Below are 19834 nucleotides of genomic sequence, written 5' to 3'. Positions count from 1 at the left end.
GGAGGCCGTCGGGGCACCTTTGGTCAGAGTCACACTTAGGAGGCTCAGGGAGGAAAGTGGCCGTCCTCCCTCCCCTTCCCCACTTCTCAATTGCAGGCTGGCAGTTCAAGTGCAGTCAACTGCTGGAGCAGGAACAAAGTATCCAGCCTCACTCTGGGGTTACTGGGTCGGATCCTGGGCATGCGGAACTCCCACAGTCTCCTGGAGACTCAGCATTAGACGTTGGAGCATGGAGGGGAGGCCTGGGGAGCAAAGCTGAGAGTAGCTATGCACAGACAGGGTCCACTGTCATTCTACCCCGTCCTTGCTCTGGCCGTGGGCAGTGTCTCCTGACTCAGTCTTCCTGTCTGGGAAATGGGATGTTGGATGACAGCCTTAGAGGGGGACACAGGAGGGCAGCATGGAGGAGGGGGCTCCAAACAGGGGGAGAGTGGGAGGGGGCTGCCCCGCTCCTTGAGCTGTGTGCCGTGTGCCAGGTCTCTGTGCAACAGACTGCAGGGGATGCCCTGTCACTGCATGCTGGGGGCTCCCCATAAAGTGGGCCTACTGTGTGCTGAGTGTGCTTCATAACGTGAGCCTACTGTGTGCTGCCTCTTCATCCAGTGTGCCTGAGTACTGAGTGCTATTCATAACATGTACCTACTGTGTGTTGGCTAGATACCATAGTGTGGGCCTACTGTGTGCTGAGGGCTCTGAATAATGTGAACCTACTATGTGTTGCCTCTTCATCCAGTGTGCCTGAGTACTGAGTGCTATCTATAAAGTGTACCTACTGTGTGCTGGCTAGGTGCCATAAAGTGGGCCTACTTTGTGCTGAAGGCTCTGCATAAAGTGGGCCTACTCTATGCTGGCTGCTCTCCATGAAAGATGCCTACTGTGTGCTGAATACTCTCCAGAATGTGTTCCTACTGTGCACTGAGTATTCTCTGTAAAGTAGGCTGGGTACCCTCCATAAATTGTGCTTACCATATGCTGAGTCTTCTATATAAAGTGTGCCTACTGTGTGCTTGGTACTCACCATAAAGGGTGACTACTGTGTACTAGGTTCTACTCAATAATTTTGCCTCTCATGTGCTGGGTACTTTCCATGAAGTACCTACAGAGTGCAGAGCACTCTACATAAAGTACACCTACTGTGTGCTGCAAGATGCTAATACATTGTTCCTACTGTGTGCTTGGTACTCTCCACACAGTGTGCCTACTATGTGCTGAGTGTCTTATATAATGTGTGCACGCCATGTGCTGCCTGGTCTTCTTAAAGTGTGCCTACTGTGTGTTGCCAGTACTTTATAGCTTGTGTCTATGGTGTCTCAGATGCACTATACAAAGCACGTCTACTATGTGTCAGGTGTTCTCCACAAAGTGTGTCTACTGTGTGCTTGTAACTCTCCATACAGTGCACCTACTATGTGCTAACTGCTCTACAAAAGATTCCTACTGTGTGCTGCAAGATCTTCATAAACTGTGCATACTGTGTTTGGAACTCTCCATACAGTGTGCCTACTATGTGCTAACTGCTCTACATAAACCTCCTATCATTTGCTTCAAGATCTTTGTACATTGTGTCTACTGTGTGCTTGGTACTCTCCACACAGTGTGCCTACTATGTGCTGAGTGTCATATACTATGTGCTGATCTTCATAAAGTGTGCCTATTGTGTGCTTCCAGTACTTTATAGATTGTGTCTATGGTGTTTCAGACACACTACACAAAGCATGCCTACTAGATATCAGGTGTTTGACATAAAATGGACCTACTGTGTGCTCTGTTTAAGTCCTGTTTGCTGTGCTTCTAGTCCTCTGCATCAATCCTCTGTAGTGTGTGCCTGATCCTCTACATGAATCATGACTGCTCTCTGCTGCCTGCTCTTTGTTTTTTATTTTTTTTTTTATTTTTATTTTTTTACAGGCAGAGTGGATAGTGAGAGAGAGACAGAGAGAAAGGTCTTCCTTTTTGCCGTTGGTTCACCCTCCAATGGCCGCTGTGGCCAGTGCATCTCGCTGATCCAAAGCCAGGAGCCAGGCGCTGCTCCTGGTCTCCCATGCGGGTGCAGGGCCCAAGCACTTGGGCCATCCTCCACTGCCTTCCCGGGCCATAGCAGAGAGCTGGCCTGGAAGAGGGGCAACCAGGATAGAATCCGGCGCCCCAACTGGGACTAGAACCCAGTGTGCCGGCGCCGCAAGGCGGAGGATTAGCCTGTTAAGCCACGGTGCCGGCAAAACTTTTTTTTTTTTTTTTGACAGGCAGAGTGGACAGTGAGAGAGAGACAGAGAGCAAGGTCTTCCTTTTGCCGTTGGTTCACCCTCCAATGGCTGCTGCGGTAGGCGCGCTGCGGCCGGCGCAACGCGCTGATCCGATGGCAGGAGCCAGGTGCTTCTCCTGGTCTCCCATGGGGTGCAGGGCCCAAGCACTTGGTCCATCCTCCACTGCACTCCCGGGCCACAGCAGAGAGCTGGCCTGGAAGAGGGGCAACCGGGACAGGATGGGTGCCCCGACCGGGACTAGAACCCGGTGTGCTGGCGCCGCAAGGCGGAGGATTAGCCTAGTGAGCCACGGCGCCGGCTTTGCTGCCTGCTCTTTGTAAAGCGAACTGACTGTGTGCAGCATGCTCTACCTAAAATGCACCTACTGTGTGCCAGGCGCTCTCCATAAAATGAGTCTGCTTTTGGCCAGGTGCTCATGGCCATCATGTTTCCCAAGGCTTCCCAACACCCTGCCCTCAACCCTCTGAGCCAGAGCTCTGGGGCTCAGGTGGCGAGACACAAGTGACGTCACCCAGAAGACAAATGGAGCAGCAAACTGAGGCTCAGAGGAGGGCAAACCGCAAGTCCCAGATGCAGAGCTCAAAGGAGCCCCAGTCCGTCAGACCCTCACCCCCACGCCCTTGTCCTCTGCCTCACTCTTCACCCCCACTCACTGGAGACGATGCTCTGTTCATCCAGAGACGTGGATGATGAAACATGTAGAGGCCCTGGAGTCCTCCCACACCCAGGATGCCCCACCCAGCATAACCAGTGCTCCCTGGGTCCTTCCAGAATTTCCCAGTGTGTGGGGAGGCATGTCTCGAAAGATGGGTCTTCTAGCAGAGCTGCTGAGCAGGAGGGTGGGGAAAAGCACTCCTGATACAGGTAGGATGTTCAGGAGACCCAAAACCCCCTCTGCTCTCACTACCATCTCACTACAATCTCATGGCCCAGTCAGCCATGGGATTTAGGCAGCACGTCCAAGACCCTCAGCGGGACGGTGCCCACAGTCCAGAGTCTCCTTCCCTTCCATGGAGACAGAATCTGCCTGCTGGCAGGGCTGTCCATGTCAGGGGTCAAGGGATGGGGCACAGAGATTGATAAATCAGGCAGGTTCCTGGAGACAAAGAAGAAAGAGCCCCCTGTGGCTGAAAAAGCTGAGCTCCATGGGAATCTACTATGTGCCAGGGATGGACAAGCAGATTAGAGCAGGAAGACTGGCCACCGCCCACGTGGACCAACTGCCTCAGTCAGCTTCCTGTCGCTGAGACCACAAGAGAACAGACTGGTAAGCTGCAAAGGAAAAAGAGACTTATTTAGGCTGATGGCTCTGATCCACACCTGGTTGTGGTCTTCCTGCTGGAAGAATTCATGAAGGCACAGAGTATCTCATGTGAGAGACAGATTGTGTGTGTGTGTGTGTGTGTTCTGGTCTTTTTCCCTCTTCTGATAAAGACACAGGTTTTCATCTGGAGAGGCGTGAGGGCCCCGAGCTGGTGAACTCACCTGACACTAATCAGTTTCCAAAGGCAGCACCTCTGGACACAGAGCAGAACTGAGGTCCTCACCAGGGGAACAGGGCTCTGTAAATGGCACTCGGTGTTTTGCTGTTGCGATTGTTGTGTAATCATTCCACAAGCCTGCACGTCAACCACATGAGCCCGTTTTGCAGAAGAGGAACAGGACACCCAGAAGGGAAAAGCAATTTCCTCCAACCCCACGGCAAATTAGGACAGCGTGACAGACAGCAAAGATTGGCACATCCTGGCAGTGTCTGGGGAAGAAAGCAAAGTTTGCAGCCATGAGCACTAAGGCTCAAGTTCTCAAAGTGTGGTTCACAGATCTCTATGCTTGGTACCATTCGAGGACTTGAAGAAGTACAGTAACTTATGCCCCTGCCCAGAAATATGTAAGCACAGTTGCATCTTTATAGACTCATGGGGGATTTGTATGTGCTCAGTCTAGTTGGAGAAGCTTTTCTTTCAGATCCCTGGGTTCAAGTTTTGCAAAGATGCTGGGAGAGGAGCCCTTTAACTTCTCTGATACTGAGAGCTTTATTCAGTTATAAAATAAGGTTGGGGCCGGTGCTGTGGTGTAGTGGGTAAAGCTGCCATCTGCAGTGCCAGCACCCCATGTGGGTGCCGGTTCTAGTCCCGGCTGCTCCACTTCCGATCCAGCTCTCTGCTATGGCCTGGGAAAGCAGCAGAAGATGGCCCAAGTCCTTGGGCCCCTGTACCCACGTGGGAGACCCGGATGGAGCTTCTGGCTCCTGGCTTCAGATTGGCGCAGCTCTGGCCATTGCAGCCATTTGGGAGTGAACCAGCAGATGGAATCTCTCTCTCTCTCTCTCTCTCTCTCTCTCTCTCTCTCTCTCTTTCTCTCCCTCTGCCTCTCTGTAACTCTGACTTTCAAATAAAAATAAATAAATTTTTTTTTGACAGGCAGAGTGGACAGTGAGAGAGAGAGACAGAGAGAAAGGTCTTCCTTCGCCGTTGGTTCACCCTCCAATGGCCGCCGCGGCCAGCGCACTGCGGCCGGCACACTGCGCTGATCCGAAGCCAGGAGCCAGGTGCTTCCCCTGGTCTCCCATGCGGGTGCAGGGCCCAAGCACTTGGGCCATCCTCCACTGCACTCCCGGGCCACAGCAGAGAGCTGGCCTGGAAGAAGGGCAACCGGGACAGAATCCGGTGCCCCGACCGGGACTAGAACCCGGTGTGCCGGTGCTGCAAGGTGGAGGATTAGCCTATTGAGCCGTGGCGCCGGCTAAAAATAAATAAATCTTTAAAAAAATAAGGAAAAAACTCTGTATCTGTATCTCCTGGGGCTGTTGGCATGTCTGTTGGGCTGGGGATTCAACAGGGAGCACTGTGCTCACTCTCACAGAGCTGGAGAGATGAGTGATGATCAAACCATCCAACACCTCAGTAATATGTGATGGGCCTGGGGGAGAGTCCTAACTCAGATCGCGTACCAAGGAGGGATTCCAGGGAAAAGTGAGAAGTTGGGAAGAGACATGTATTGCCATTGATTTCTCAACAATGTTGCAGTGGGTTCCTTTCTGAGAGGAGCAGCGTGGCGGGGGCAAGAGGTGCGGAGTCAACACACAGACCCCGGGAGTCGGGTGAAAGCAGGCTTGAGGCGAGCAGCCCTCAGACTCGTTTATTACAGTTGGAATAACATCTTATATAGCCAAGACCAGCAAATCTGGTCAAGGGGCGGTCTATGCCCCAACCAATCACAGCCTGTTGCCAGGCAGGCTCCGTTGCCAGGTGGGTTTCAAAGCCATTCCTGAGTAACTGACACTCGCTTGCCAGTGGCCACCTTGGCATGGCCTTCTCATTCCACCACAGACATGGATGAAGGGAGGTAGCTGCCACGGGCGTGCATAAGATGGGGCGTCCAGCTGTGGGGACAACGCAAGTGCGTTCTTCTGTCTGACGTGAGGCTGAGACCAGCGATGCACAGAGCTGTGTGGCTTGTCCTTGGGAGGGCCAGGGTGTGGAGCAGAATGTGGACTGGCTTCCATCGGATGGTTTTGATTTGGAGGACATCAGCCAAGGTTGCACATTCTCTGGCAGTGAGCCAAGACTCAAGCTCCAGCAAGAACCTGCAGCCATGGGGAAGGCGAGTTTCTCACCCAGAGCTCCTGTGCCTGGATCAGGTGGCAGAGGGAAAGGAAGCAGTGGACTCTGGACAACCCTAAGGGGAAAGTCTCTGTCCAGAAATTTCCATCTGAGGAGCCTGCAGCCTCCCCCAGAGTTTCTCCTTCAACAAGAAATGTCCCAGCTGTCAACCACATAGACCTGGCTTCTGGAATGTCCCCTGGCATAGAGGCAGGAGAAATGGCAGGTGGTTGCTTCTCCCTGGGGAGTCTTTCTCTGACATCCCTGGGCAAGTGCAGCTCTCCGTGAGTGACCAGCCTCGAGCACTGCCCATCAACCTCTGAGCCTCAGTCATCACATCTGAAAAATGGGCCTTATGAAGCTTCACAGAGGGACCAGCACTTTATTGTAGAGGGTAAAGTCACTACCTGTGGTGCCAGCATCCCATTCTAGGTGCTGGTTTGTGTCCTGGCTGCTCCACTTCCCATCCAGCTGTCTGCTAATGTGCCTGGGAAAGCGGTAGAGGATGGCCCAAGTTCTTGGGCCCCTGCACCCACATGGGAGACCTGGAAAATCTCTTGACTCCTGGCTTCAGATCAGCCCAGCTCTGGCCATTACGGCCATTTGGAGAGCGAACCAGTGGATTGAAGACTTCTCTCTGTCTGTCTCTCCTCTGTCTGTAGCTCTGCCTCTCAAATAAATAAATACATCTTTTTTTAGAAAATCTCCAGAGCCATTCATATATCACGGTGACACTGAGGGAAGTAGAATTGGAGGAAACGCTGTTCACTTTCTATACAGTGGCTTATTTTTCGCATGGAGCTGCTACCACCTTAACAAGTGAAACAAAATGTTAGCACAGTAAAAGGATTTGGTGAGTAGGGGCAGGTGGTTGTGCACTGCACAGGGGAGCTGTTCCATGTTGTATCACCAAGACATCTCTGAGGAATTGGTCTGGAGCTGCCCGAGGGTACACAAACTGGCCATGCACCTGCTGCGGTTTACACCCTCAGCCACCAGGAGGAGCAAGCTGTGGATTGAGCAGGGCTGAATTCAAATTTGAGGTCAGCTGTGTGGCCTTGCGCAAGTGGCCAGCTCTCTCTGAGACTCATGTTCTCTTCAGTCAAGTGGGGAGGGGCAAAGGGCTGGTGCTGTGGCGTAGAGGGCTAAGCCATTGCCTGCAGTACCAGCATCCCCTACAGGTGCCAGTTAAAATCCTGGCTGCTCCTCTTCTGAGCCAGCACTCTGCTGATGGCCTGGGAAAGCTGTGGAGGGTGGCCCAAGTCCTTGGGCTCCTGTACCCATGTGGGAGACCCGGAAGAAGCTCCTGACTTCTTCGGCTTCGGATCAGCCCAGCTCCAGCCATTGCGACCATTTGGGGAGTGAACCAGTGGATGGAAGACCTCTCTCTCTCTCTCTCTCTCTCTCTCTCTGTAACTCTACATCTCAAATAAATGTATAAATGTTTTTAAAAAAATGGAAAAGTGGATGATGTATCCAAGAGAGCTCAGCTGTCAATGATAATTTTTCTTGAGCACCTACTATGTACCTGGCCCAGTACTAGTACCAGGGACAAGGACCAATAGTACAGATGAGGTTCCTGCTGTTGTGGTTCTCATGTCTGACAGGGGAGGCCAAGAGCTCACAAGACCAAGTCAAACGGTGGCAGTCATGAGAGACACTGACAGAATGAGAAGTGTCAGGAAGTGACTGCGGAGCTGTCCTGGCCTCGGTGATCACGGAGGGACAGCCCAGGAAGTGAAGGACATGGGGGAGGTGGCATCGAGAGCAGCTACCCCCAAGGCCAAATCAGAAGCAGAAAAACCTAGCACGTCCTGAATGAGAAGTGTGTCTGTCCCTGCTCCCTTCTTTGGTTGTGCTGAGATAAACAGCGATGCAGGGGACTTCCATGGGCTCCGTGGAGGAGGCAGCATCCAGCTGCACTGTAGCCCACTGTGGTGCAGAAACCTACCCTCACTTTCAGACCCTCACTTTCAGTGCTACCATTCACTTACACAGCAAAGGTGATCCGTGCACCAGCCCCCGAGGGTACGGCCAGCGCTGCCAGAGGATCCGCTGAGCTGGTTTGGGGATAACCAGCACAAGAACATCTTGAGAAATGTCCAGAGGCTCACAGGACTTGATGTCAACCTACCCCGCTGGGACTTATGGAGCGGAGCTCACTCTGGAACGTTACGCCATCCCTGCTGCTGCCTCCCTGGGGTCTGCGTTAGCAGTCAGAAGGCAGAGCCGGGAACTGAACCCAGCCCTCCAATGTGATGTGGGCTTTAACTGCTAGGCCGAATGCCCACCGGGAAGAATTTGTCTTACAGGGACCGGCGCTTTGGCTCAGCATGTTAATGCACTGGCCTGAAGCACCGGCATCCCATATGAGCACCAGTTCGAGATCCAGCTGCTCCACCTCTGATACAGCTTTCTGCTATGGCCTGGAATGGCAGTAGAGGATGGCCCAGGTCCTTGGGCCCCTGCACCCACATGGGAGACCTGGAAGAAGCTCCTGGCTCCTGATTTTGGATCGGCACAGCTCTGGCCATTGCATTCATCTGGGGAGTGAACCATCGGATGGAAGACCTCTCTCTCTCTCTCTCTCTCTCTCTCTCTCTCTCTCTCTGCCTCCCCTCTCTCTGTGTAACTCTGACTTTCAAATAAATAAATAAATCTTTAAAAAGAAGGATATGTCTTAGAAACACGTGGCATTTTTATTTATAATGACCATATAAGCATGAAGCATACTGCTCAAGGAAAGGCTAGTGTGCAGCTGGGCCTGTGTTAAGTGTACATGACAGGTGGACAGCCAGAGAGCAACGTGGCTGGGAACAAGGCCTCCAGCTGCAGACCAGCTGTGCCCATCAGGACCTGCTGTGTGAACTCTGGGCGAGGGCCTTTGCTGCCCTGGGCACCAGATTTGTGCCAGGAAACTGGGGTCCCTATCAACAATGCAGAGATACTTTAAACGAGTTTAAAGTGAGCAAGATGCTGACAGCAATGCTCCCTGGTGCACAGAGAGCACTGGGCTTGCTTTCCCAACACTGTGCTTTGAGCAAGGGCAGGAGCGCCCATGGGAGCCTCGGGCCCCTGTGGAACAGGAAGCACAGCCCTCGCTGGCTTTGCACAGCCCTCGCGCAGTCCCAAGGCCCTGGATGGGGAGAAGACTTTCAGGAGAGGAATGAACGCCCAGCTGGGGGTCAGACGGCCCAAGGTCAAAACCGGGCTCTGCCGTTCTTCAGCTGTGTGGCCTGGGGAAGGGACTCGCCCTCTCTGAACCCCACATTCCTTCTCCGTAGAACGGACACCAGGATGGGCCTCTGGGAACTCAGGCTGGGCTTCCCAGAAGACCCTGATGCAAAGATTCCAGGGGGACCCTTGACTGGAGGGGACTCTAAGACCAGAATGCAATGCCCACTGGGAGGTGACTCCAGGGAACACCCACAGGACAGAGGTGGACTGAGATGGGGAGGGAGAACAGCAGCTGGAGGGAGCTTTGTGAGGGCAGAGTCCCCTGTGGGCAGTGGGGACTTGGCCCCGCCGGCAGCTCTGGGAGGCAACACCAAAATGCTCCTCAGGGTCGTCCCACCCGGAACACAGGAGCTGGGGCACTAACACACACACACACACCCCGTTACTCGGGCTATTTCCAGGGACCCTGTCTGTCCAGAATGTCCTGCCTGCACTGCAGGGCTGGGGCCTGGGCTCATGGGCACTGGGCTCCTCCTGTTTCCAACCACAAGCTGATGTTCAGGCTGCTATGGACGGTTACAGTCACTCAGTGACTCCAGCAGACACACACCCACACATGCACACAATCGCCAAGTGTCAGTGTACACAAACCTACACACACACCTGTTTTATGTTCACAGGTACACACATACATACACATTGTCCCTCCATATGGAAACAATTACACACACACGTACACACACCTCCGCATGTGCACAGTTACATGCTCACACGCACACACACATCCAGTTTGCTCTTACATATGGACATGATTACACACACCCAGATTTGAACACACAAACACACATGTGCTCACACAAGTGGCACTGATCACACAAATGCAGTCACACAGATCCTTACATGTGTACGTGTTTGCACACACACAAACACACACATAAATTTTCAAGTACTGAACACCAAACTCCCAGAGCATGTTATTCCCAAACGTTCCAGCAGGGGCAGTGTCCCTCACACTCGGGGAGAGGAAGAAGCTTTTCCAGCATCATGACTCAAAGATACCATGAAAGGCCCAGTGCAGGAGACACAAGAAAGGTAAACTGGCAAAGACACCTCCTGTGCACGCAGGACTCCACAAGGTGAAACGTGCCTCTGGCCCAGGACCACCAGGGGGAGCCACAAGTATCATCCAAGCCTGAGACCCCATACCAGGCCCTGCGGGAGGGGAGGGTGCAGGTTTGCACAGCAGGGTCTGAGGGCTGGAAGGACATGAGCAAGCAGGTGCACACTTCCAACAACCACTGCCCTTTCTAAGCCAGGCCTTCGTCCAGCTGCTCGGCTGTTGACTCAATGCGACACAGGTGGGCTTATGAACTTCAATGAACCACCTAAGCCCCAGCCCCACAGGCCACTGTCCCAGGGGTTAACTCCTAACTGCCCATCATGCAGCTGTGGTCAGTGGAAGGTGACACTAATTCATCGTGCAGCTGTCACAGGGGCAAGTTGTTTGCAGGGTCTTCTGCGCTGATCCTGCAGGTGCAGGGAGGTCACATGACCATAGGGAAGAGACCCCCACACCAAGCCCCCTCCTCCAATGCATGTACTGCAGGGAGGGGTGGACGCTGCCTTGGGCCCCGTGAGCTCTAGTGGGGCATCATGTAGGGAATGGCATTGCATTTTGCCCCAGGGATTGAAACGTGGAGACAGGGGCTAAGTCAGGATTGCAGGATTGTCTTGTCAAGGACAGCCAGTGGCTCCCTGCAGCCACCACTGAGTGGGAGGGTTCTGGGAAGAGTGGGAGGACAGTGCTTGGCTCACTCAGCTAAGTGCAATTCTCTGCATGTGTCTGTCATGCCAGATAGGGGAGGAGTGTTTCTCCCATGACTTCACTTCCCTAATGGATCCAAGAGGAGTGGTGGATGCCCAGTTTCTTTTTTAAAGTTTTATTCATTATTATTTGAAAGTCAGAGTTACACAGAGAGGGAAGAGGCAGAGAGAGAGAGAGAGAGGTCTTCCATCTGACGGTTCACTCCCCAGTTGGCCACAATGGCCGGAGCTATGCTGATCCAAAGCCAGGAGCCAGGAGCTTCTTCCAGATCTCCCACGCAGGTGCAGGGGATCAAGAACTTGGGCCATCTTCCACTGCTTTCCCAGGCCATAGCAGAGAGCTGGATCAGAAGTGGAACAGCTGGGTCTTGAACCTGTGCCCATATGGGATGCCGGCGCTGCAGGCCAGGGCTTAACCCGCTGCACCACAGTGCTGGCCCCGCCCAGTTTCTTTAGCTTTTTTTCTTGATGAGAGCCTGGATAAGCTAAACACCACATTCCACACATAGTTGCCCACAAAAGGGAAATCTGTCATTCATTTTTTTAATCATGGACAGCCCACTGTGTTTGTTTCCCCTGCAAATAGTCCTTTCTGTCCTGCCTTTTTGTTCAACAAGAGGGAAAGGATGGAATCGGGAAGACGCCCCCCTCTTGACAAGGAGGAAGCCACAGTCACCCAGGAACATTTCACATCCCACAAGGTGGTTTTCCTTGGTCATGAGGCAGCTGTGAGCTTTCCTTCCTTGTTCTATATCCTGGCCTGTGAGCCCCATTCATAAAGGGAGCTCCTGTGGCCTGGAAGCAACCATCAGACCAGCAACACCATGAAGCTGCTTCCCAGGTACGAACAGCTGCACTGCCAATACAGATATGTGGAGCTGAGAAGACCAGAACAACCATCCTTGCTGATAGTTGGTGCTCTAAGTCATAGAAGAGACTTTAAATATTTTTTAAAATATTTTTGCTACAGGGGCCAGCGCTGTGGGGTAGCAGGTGAAGCCACCGCCTGCAGTGCCGGCATCCGGTATGGGCACCTGTTCGAGAGCCAGCTGCTCCACTTCTGATCCAGCTCTCCTCTACGGCCTGGGAAAGCAGTGGAGGATGGCCCAAGTCCTTGGGCCCCTGCACCTGCATGGGATACCTGGAAGAAGCTCCTGGCTCCTGGCTCCTGGCTCCTGGCTCCTGGCTCCAGATCAGCACAGCTCCAGCTGTTGCAGCCAACAATGGAGTGAACCTTGGATGGAAGACCTCTCTCTCTCTTTCTCTCTGCCTCTCCTTCTCTCTCTGTGTAACTCTGTCTTTCAAATAAATAAATAAAATCTTTAAAACAATATTTTTGCTACAAAGGTACACTTCTCAAGATATATACATATATACATATATAAATATATTCTATAGAGGGAGTTGCTTGTTTGATTTTTTTTATTTGAGGGACAGAGAAGCAGAGAATGACAGAGAGTATGAAATTCAGACTGCCAAATAAAATCTTTAAAAAATATTTTTGCTACAAAGGTACACTTTTCAAGATAAATATATATATATGTATATATATATAATAGAGTTGCTTGTTTTATTTTTTTATTTGAGAGAGAGAGAGAATGACAGAGAGTATGAAATTCAGACTGCCAGAGATAGACTCCAGCCTTGATTCATTCCCCAAATGCTTACAACATCCAGGATTGCACCAGGACAGATATAGAATTTGCAACTCAGTCCAGATCTCCCACATGGGTGGCAGGGGTCTAAACACTTGGACCATCCTACACTGCTTTTCCCAGGACATTTTCATGCAGTACAGCAGCTGAGACTTAAACAGGTGCCCTTATGGGATGCTGGCGTCACAGACAGTGTCTTTACCTGCTATGCCACCACACCAGCCATAAGAGAGAAAAAAATTATCTACCTGCAATTATAATGGGATCTTTTATCCCATATAGACAGAAATTACTGTCAAGGCGTTAGAAAATCTTGAAGTGTTATGCCCAGATAAGTGGATCCCCAAGAAGCCATCAGTGACCTGATCACACCGAAATGCAAAAGCAAGGTTTATTTTAAAAGTACAAGCTGCAACGGGGACCTCATACAACCAACCAGCACAGCGAAGGGAGGAGGAAAGGCTCAGGTCTTTGTTCGGGGATGCTTTTAAAGGGAAGATATATCAGCAAGGGCTTAGGGTGCAGGCCTTTTGTGATTGGGCAGGGCAATTCTGGGTTGCTCTTAGTCGGGGGTGGGGTTCTCCATTTGGCTTGGATTCAGGGAGTTACCTCATTTGGTAATCTCTACTGAGCTGCCCTTGGTCTACTGAGCTAGCTGTCGCTGGTGAGCTTTGATATTTCTGGAATGCCTGAATGCCTGCTTTTACAAGGACTCGGGTCTGCTATGGGAAACGGAGGCTGCTTTTTATTGTTTCAAAATAGAGTCACAAGGCCGGCACCGTGGCTCAATAGGCTAATCCTCCCCCTTGCGGTGCCGGCACACCGGGTTCTAGTCCCGGTCGGGGCGCTGGATTCTGTCCCAGTTGCCTCTCTTCCAGGCCAGCTCTCTGCTGTGGCCAGGGAGTGCAGTGGAGGATGGCCCAAGTACTTGGGCCCTGTACCCCATGGGAGACCAGGAGAAGCACCTGGCTCCTGCCTTCGGATCAGTGCGGTGCGCCAGCTGCAGCGGCCATTGTAGGGTGAACCAACTGCAAAAGGAAGACCTTTCTCTCTGTCTCTCTCTCTCTCTCACTGTCCACTCTGCCTGTCAAAAAAAAACAAAACAAACAAACAAAAACAAAACAATCAAAATAGAGTCACTTTGGCTCTTAAGAAATATGTTATTGCTAATACATTTTAAAGTTGGGTCACATTGTAGAATTTTGTGTTTACTCAAGATTGAAGTCACAGCCCGCTGGAGATAACTTCAAAATTACTTCAAAGAATTACACCCACAGAGAGCATCTAACTCTAAGCGCCTCCCTGCTGCCTGCTGTGTCAGTGTCCTGTGCTAGATTAGAACTTCCGGTCTGGAAAACTGAACTTTCAAAAACAAATGAAAGGTATAAGAATGGGAGTTGAGCCACCACTTGGATGGAGAACAACTGGTACTAGCATTCAGAGAGATTTAATTCTATTCAAGACACCTTTAAAGCAACTGTGTATTTAATGGTTGGAGCCCCCTGGAAGCAAAAGGCACAGTTTTTTGTTTTCCTTTTTACCCCCTTATTTATCTGTTTCATTATGTAAGGTGAGCAAATTTCATATGTACAGACTTAGGACCAGAGTGATACTCCCCATCCTAACCTCTCTCCCACTCACCCCTACACTTCCTCCTTCTTCCTTCTTTCAATTTTTACAATGATCTACTTTTTTATTTATTTATTTGACAGATACAGTTCACAGACAGTGAGAGAGAGAGAGAGATACAGAGAGAAAAGTCTTCCTTCCATTGGTTCACTCTCCAAATGGCTGCAACAGCCAGATCTGAAGTCAGGAGCCAGGAGTCTCTTCCTGGTCTCCCATGTGGGTACAGGGCCCAAGCACTTGGGCCATCCTCCACTGCCTTCCCGGGCCACAGCAGAGAACTGGACTGGAAGAGGAGCAAATGGGACTAGAACCCATCACCCATATAGGATGCCAGCGCCGCAGGAGGAGGATTAACCAAGTGAGCCACCGCGCCGGCCCCACAATGATCTACTTTCAGTTTTTTATACTCAAAAGATTAACTCTACACTAAGTACAGAGATCAACAAATAGAACAAAAAGACACTGTTCCTCAGCAGAAGACACAAGGGCTGAAATCATCATCACATCTCAAAATGTCAATTTTGCTCCTATATGTTACATTTTTCATATTCTGTTAATTACCACAGATCAGGGAAAATATATGGCATTTATCTTTTTGGGACTGGCTTATTGCACTAAGTGTAATGGTTTCCAGATGCATCCATTTTGTTGCAAAAGACAGGATTTCATTCTTTTTACAGCTGCGTAGTATTCCACAGTGTGTAGATACAACACATTTTCTTTATTCAGATGGGCATCTGGGTTGATTCCGTAGCTTAGAAGTTGTGGCTGGAGCTGCATTGGACAGGGGTACAGATGACTCTAACATACGCTGATTTCACTTCCTTTGGCTGCATTTCCAGGCGTGAGATGGCTGGGTCACGCGGTGGGTCATGTGGTGGGTCGGTATCTCCACGCTGTTCCACAGGGCTTTACTAGTTTTTGATTTCTAACTGTGGCCAGGGAGGACCTCATTATGGTGTTGATTTGCATTTCCCTGAGGGCCAATATCCTGAGCATTCTTCACGTGGCTATTGGCCTTTTGAACTTCTTTTTAAAAATACACGTGCAAGTCCTTAGGAAAGGCACAGGCTTTGGAATCCACGCCCAAGTCTCCAGAGAGAAGGCACGACCCTGGCCGTTCTGATTCCTAGTTATGCCCACTACAGCAATCTGGCTACGCCCCTTCCGGAGTACTGTGACGTCCGCTCTAGCAGCCTGGCCACGCCCCTTCCGGAGTACTGTGACTTCCACTCTAGCAGCCTGGCCATGCCCCGCTTCGGCCAGCCGCCAGGAATGCTGGGGCAAAGGCGGAAGCTAGAGAGGCCGCCTCTTCCCGCCTTGCAGGGTTTGCTGCCTGCCTGTGGCGGAGAGGCCAGGAGCTCGGGTTGGCCTTGGTGACCAGCGTGGGGGTGGCAGCCACGCTGGTGGTTGTGCGGCCTTGTGGGGGCGCTGTTGGCGCCTAACGGCCAGGCCCCCAGCAGGAGCGAGGTGGGGAGCCGGTAGTGAGGTCACAGACAGCCGCCATGGTTCCAAGACCAGGGGATGGTGGGGCAGGGGCGCGCAGCCGGGGTCCCGTAACGTCCACGGCCGCTCTGGCAGCCCCGCGTGGAGGCGCGGTCACTCCGGGCTGGAGTCCGAGGGCCTAGGGGCCCCGCATTCCCAGTCTCCGCCGGCAGCTGCAGGCGCGGGTGCAGGAGTTTGCCTCGGGCGCCTGCAGTCCAGGGTGGCTGCATGGGCTTGGCGCTGGTTACTTGGTTTCTGGGGAGGGGAGGGTGGCAGCTGAGGAAGGGGCTGGGCTGCACAACCGGGAGTTAGCGGGTCAGGTTCCTGGCCCCGGCAGGCCACGTGCCAGCTCTTAGTCCGTGTAGGGCAGACGCGGTAGCAGGGGCTGCCCTGAGGGGCCGGGAGGAATGCAGCTCTCTGCCCATTCTGCAGCCACGTGGCGAGTCGTTGGCTGTAGGGACCAGGGTTCACTTCTCGGATCTCTGGTCTTTTCTCTGCCTCTGTCTCGGGCTAGTACCTTGCAGTGTGGTCTGCTGGCTCCAAAGGATGTCTCAACGTGTGGTGTTGGGATGCTCCAAGCTTTGCTTCGCTCAAGATCCCTTTACTGGTAGAGGGTTCTTTATGCTTCCATGAGAATGTTAGGACTTCTTTCCTCTTTTGTGAATAAAGTCAACGTTGGGGACCATGTTGAAGCTGTACACTTGTTTCGTGAGTATGGACATTTTATATTTTAAAGACGTATTTAGTTGAAGTCAGAGTGACAGGGAGAGACAGAATCCACCCATAGGTTCACTCCTCAGATGGACACAACAGCTAGGAGGAAGCCAAAATCCCAAAACTCCATCCACGTCTCCCACATGGGCAACAGGGACACAGCACTTGGGCGATTATCTGATACCTTCTCAGGTACATTAATAGGGAGTTGGATCAGGAGCAGCAGGGCTGGGATTTGAACTGGTTTCTGCTGTAGGGTGTAGGTGTCCCCTTAACCCACTGGGCCACAATGCCCACCCTGTCAGTAGTATGGACGTTTTAATAATAGTAATCCATATATTCAATGATCCTGGGATGTCTTTCCTTTTCTTGATAGTGTTTCATTGGTATTTTGTAATTTCCATTGTAGAGGGCCTATACATCCTTAGTTATATGTAATACAAGATATTTTCTTTGTCTCCTAACTTTTTATGTATTTGCATATTTCGTATTTTGTATTGGCATGTAAACACTTGTGTGTGTTGGTTTTGTATCCTGCAACTTTTCCTGAGTTTGTTTCACCAGTTCTAAGAGTCTCTTTTTTTTTTTAAGGTTTTTTTTTTTATTTGACAGGTAGAGATATAGACAGAGAGAGAGACAGATAGAAAGGTCTTCCTTCCATTGGTTCATCCCACAAATTGTCGCTATGGCTGGCTCTGCGCCGATCTGAAGCCAGGAGCCAGGTGCTTCCTCCTAGTTTCCTATGCGGGTGCAGGACTCAAGCACTTGGGCCATCCTCCACTGCCTTCCCGGGCCACAGCAGAGAGCTGGACTGGAAGAGGAGCAACCGGGACTAGAACGTGGTACCTATAAGGGATGCTGGTGCCGCAGGAGGAGGATTGACCAAGCAAGCCACAGCGCCAGCCCCTCTAAGAATCTCTTGATTGAGTATTTGGATTTCTCTTGATAGACACTCATATAATCTGTAAACAGATATAACTGACTTGATCATTTGGATTGGTATATTCTAGTGACATTGGTTAGACATAATTGTGTTCAGTAGTGGAGTAAATATTAAGGAAATACTTTGTATGGTAAATGTTTGTAGTTGCCATAGGTTGAAGGACTGTGTGTGTGTGTAGTTGTGAGAGATGGCAGGATTGCTTCTTGGCCTTTTGGCTAGGATCAAGTGTGTGGAGAGATGGTGTCTTGCACAGTTGGGTATGTGGGTGTTTATGGGAGTTTTAAGAAACTGAACCCACAAATCACACAGAAACAGGCTGAGGGCCATTGGAGGACAGTACAGAAGCCTCATTCATCTTGTGTGCTGACCATGGAGCATTCCCACTGGAGCATAAATCATCATTTCCTCAGTCACAGGTACCTTTCTTCTGGCCTCATTTGTCACAGCCACGGCTCCTTGTCTTTTCAACCCAGTCAAAGAGTGGTCAGCACTGGGGGTCACATGTCTCCTGTTCATCAGACAGACTCTGAGATCCCTCTATGGGGTGTGGCAGGGAGTGAGTGATGGAGAAGGGCAGGCAGGTGTGGGGCCCTGGTGCCCACGACTCTGCTACACCTGCCTGTGTAATTCCCAAACCCCCAGAGCTCCTCTGCTCACCTGTCTCTGTGAAGCTTCTTCCTCTTCCCAAGTGGGAAGACCAGTGCCCCTGCTGGAAGGTTTGGGAATAATATGCTCTAGAGGTTTGGTCTCCAGTACTGAATATCTGTGTGTGTGTGTAAGGGTATGTGTGTGTGTGTAAGGGTATGTATATCTGCATTTGTGTGAGTGCGTGTGTGTGTGTGCGCAAATCTGGAAGTGTAATCATTTCCCTATGTAGGAGCAAAATGTATGTGTGTGTGCATGTGAGCATATAACTGCACATGTGGAGGTGTGTGTGTACATTAGAGCATGTAACGTGTGTGTGTGTGTAATTGCTTCCATATGTGGGAACACTGTGTACATGTGAACATGTAACTGTGCACATGCACAGATGTGTGTGTAGGTTTGTGTACACTGACACTCCGTGATTCTGTACATGTGTGCGTGTGTGTCTGCTGGAGTCACTGAATGACTGTATCCGTCCATAGCAGCCTGAACATCAGCATTTGGTTGGAAACAGGAGGAGCCCAGTGCCCATGAGCCCAGGCCCCAGCCCTGCGGTGCAGGCAGGAGATTCTGGACAGACAGGGTCCCTGGAAATAGCCCGAGTAACGGGGTGTGTGTGTGTGTGTGTGTTAGTGCCCCAGCTCCCGTGTTCCGGGTGGGACGACCCTGAGGAGCATTTTGGTGTTGCCTCCCAGAGCTGCCGGCGGGGCCAAGTCCCCACTGCCCACAAGGGGACTCTGCCCTCACAAAGCCCCCTCCAGCTGCTGCTCTCCCTCCCCATCTCAGTCCACCTCTGTCGGCGGGTGTTCCCTGGAGTCACCTCCCAGTGGGCATTGCATTCTGGTCTCAGAGTCCCCTCCAGTCAAGGGTCCCCCTGGAATCTTTGCATCAGGGTCTTCTGGGAAGCCCAACCTGAGTTCCCAGAGGCCCATCCTGGTGTCTGTTCTATGGAGAAGGAATGTGGGGTTCAGAGAGGGCGAGTCCCTTCCCCAGGCCACACAGCTGAAGAACGGCAGAGCCCAGTTTTGACCTTGGGCCGTCTGACCCCCAGCTGGGCGTTCATTCCTCTCCTGAAAGTCTTCTCCCCATCCCGGGCCTTGGGACCACACGAGGGCTGTGCAAAGCCAGCGAGGGCTGTGCTTCCTGTTCCACAGGGGCCCGAGGCTCCCATGGGCGCTCCTGCCCTTGCTCAAAGCACAGTGTTGGGAAAGCAAGCCCTGTGCTCTCTGTGCACCAGGGAGCATTGCTGTCAGCATCTTGCTCACTTTAAACTCGTTTAAAGTCTCTCTGCATTGTTGATAGGGGCCCCAGTTTCCTGGCACAAATCTGGTGCCCAGGGCAGCAAAGGCCCTCGCCCAGAGTTCACACAGCAGGTCCTGATGGGCACAGCTGGTCTGCAGCTGGAGGCCTTGTTCCCAGCCATGTTGCTCTCTGGCTGTCCACCTGTCATGTACACTTAACACAGGCCCAGCTGCACACTAGCCTTTCCTTGAGCAGTATGCTTCATGCTTATATGGTCATTATAAATAAAAACCCCCACGGCCTTCATGTAAGAAAATGAACTAGAAATGGTAGACATTTAGAAGGAAAAGTACTACAAATGGGCATTTAGCCTAGCATTTACAATGTCCACACCCTGCCCTCTGCCGTGCTGGATTCAGTTCTCATCTCCATCTCCTCCCCCATCTTCCTGCTCATGCAGGACCTAGGAGGCCCCTGGTGATGGCTCCGGGATCTGGTCCTTGCCAGCCACTGGGGAGACCAGGATTGATTGAGCCCCCTCCTCTAGCTTCAGCCTGGCCTAATCCTGGATGCTGCAGATTTTTGAGAACAAAACCCTGTGTCTTTCTCTGCAGGAGCCTCTCCTCATCCTAGTGGAGTTCTCGGGTCCCATCT

The sequence above is a fragment of the Lepus europaeus genome, chromosome 20 (assembly GCF_033115175.1).
Source record: "Lepus europaeus isolate LE1 chromosome 20, mLepTim1.pri, whole genome shotgun sequence".
NCBI lineage: Eukaryota > Metazoa > Chordata > Mammalia > Lagomorpha > Leporidae > Lepus > Lepus europaeus.
Note: the sequence above shows the minus strand (reverse complement) of the source record.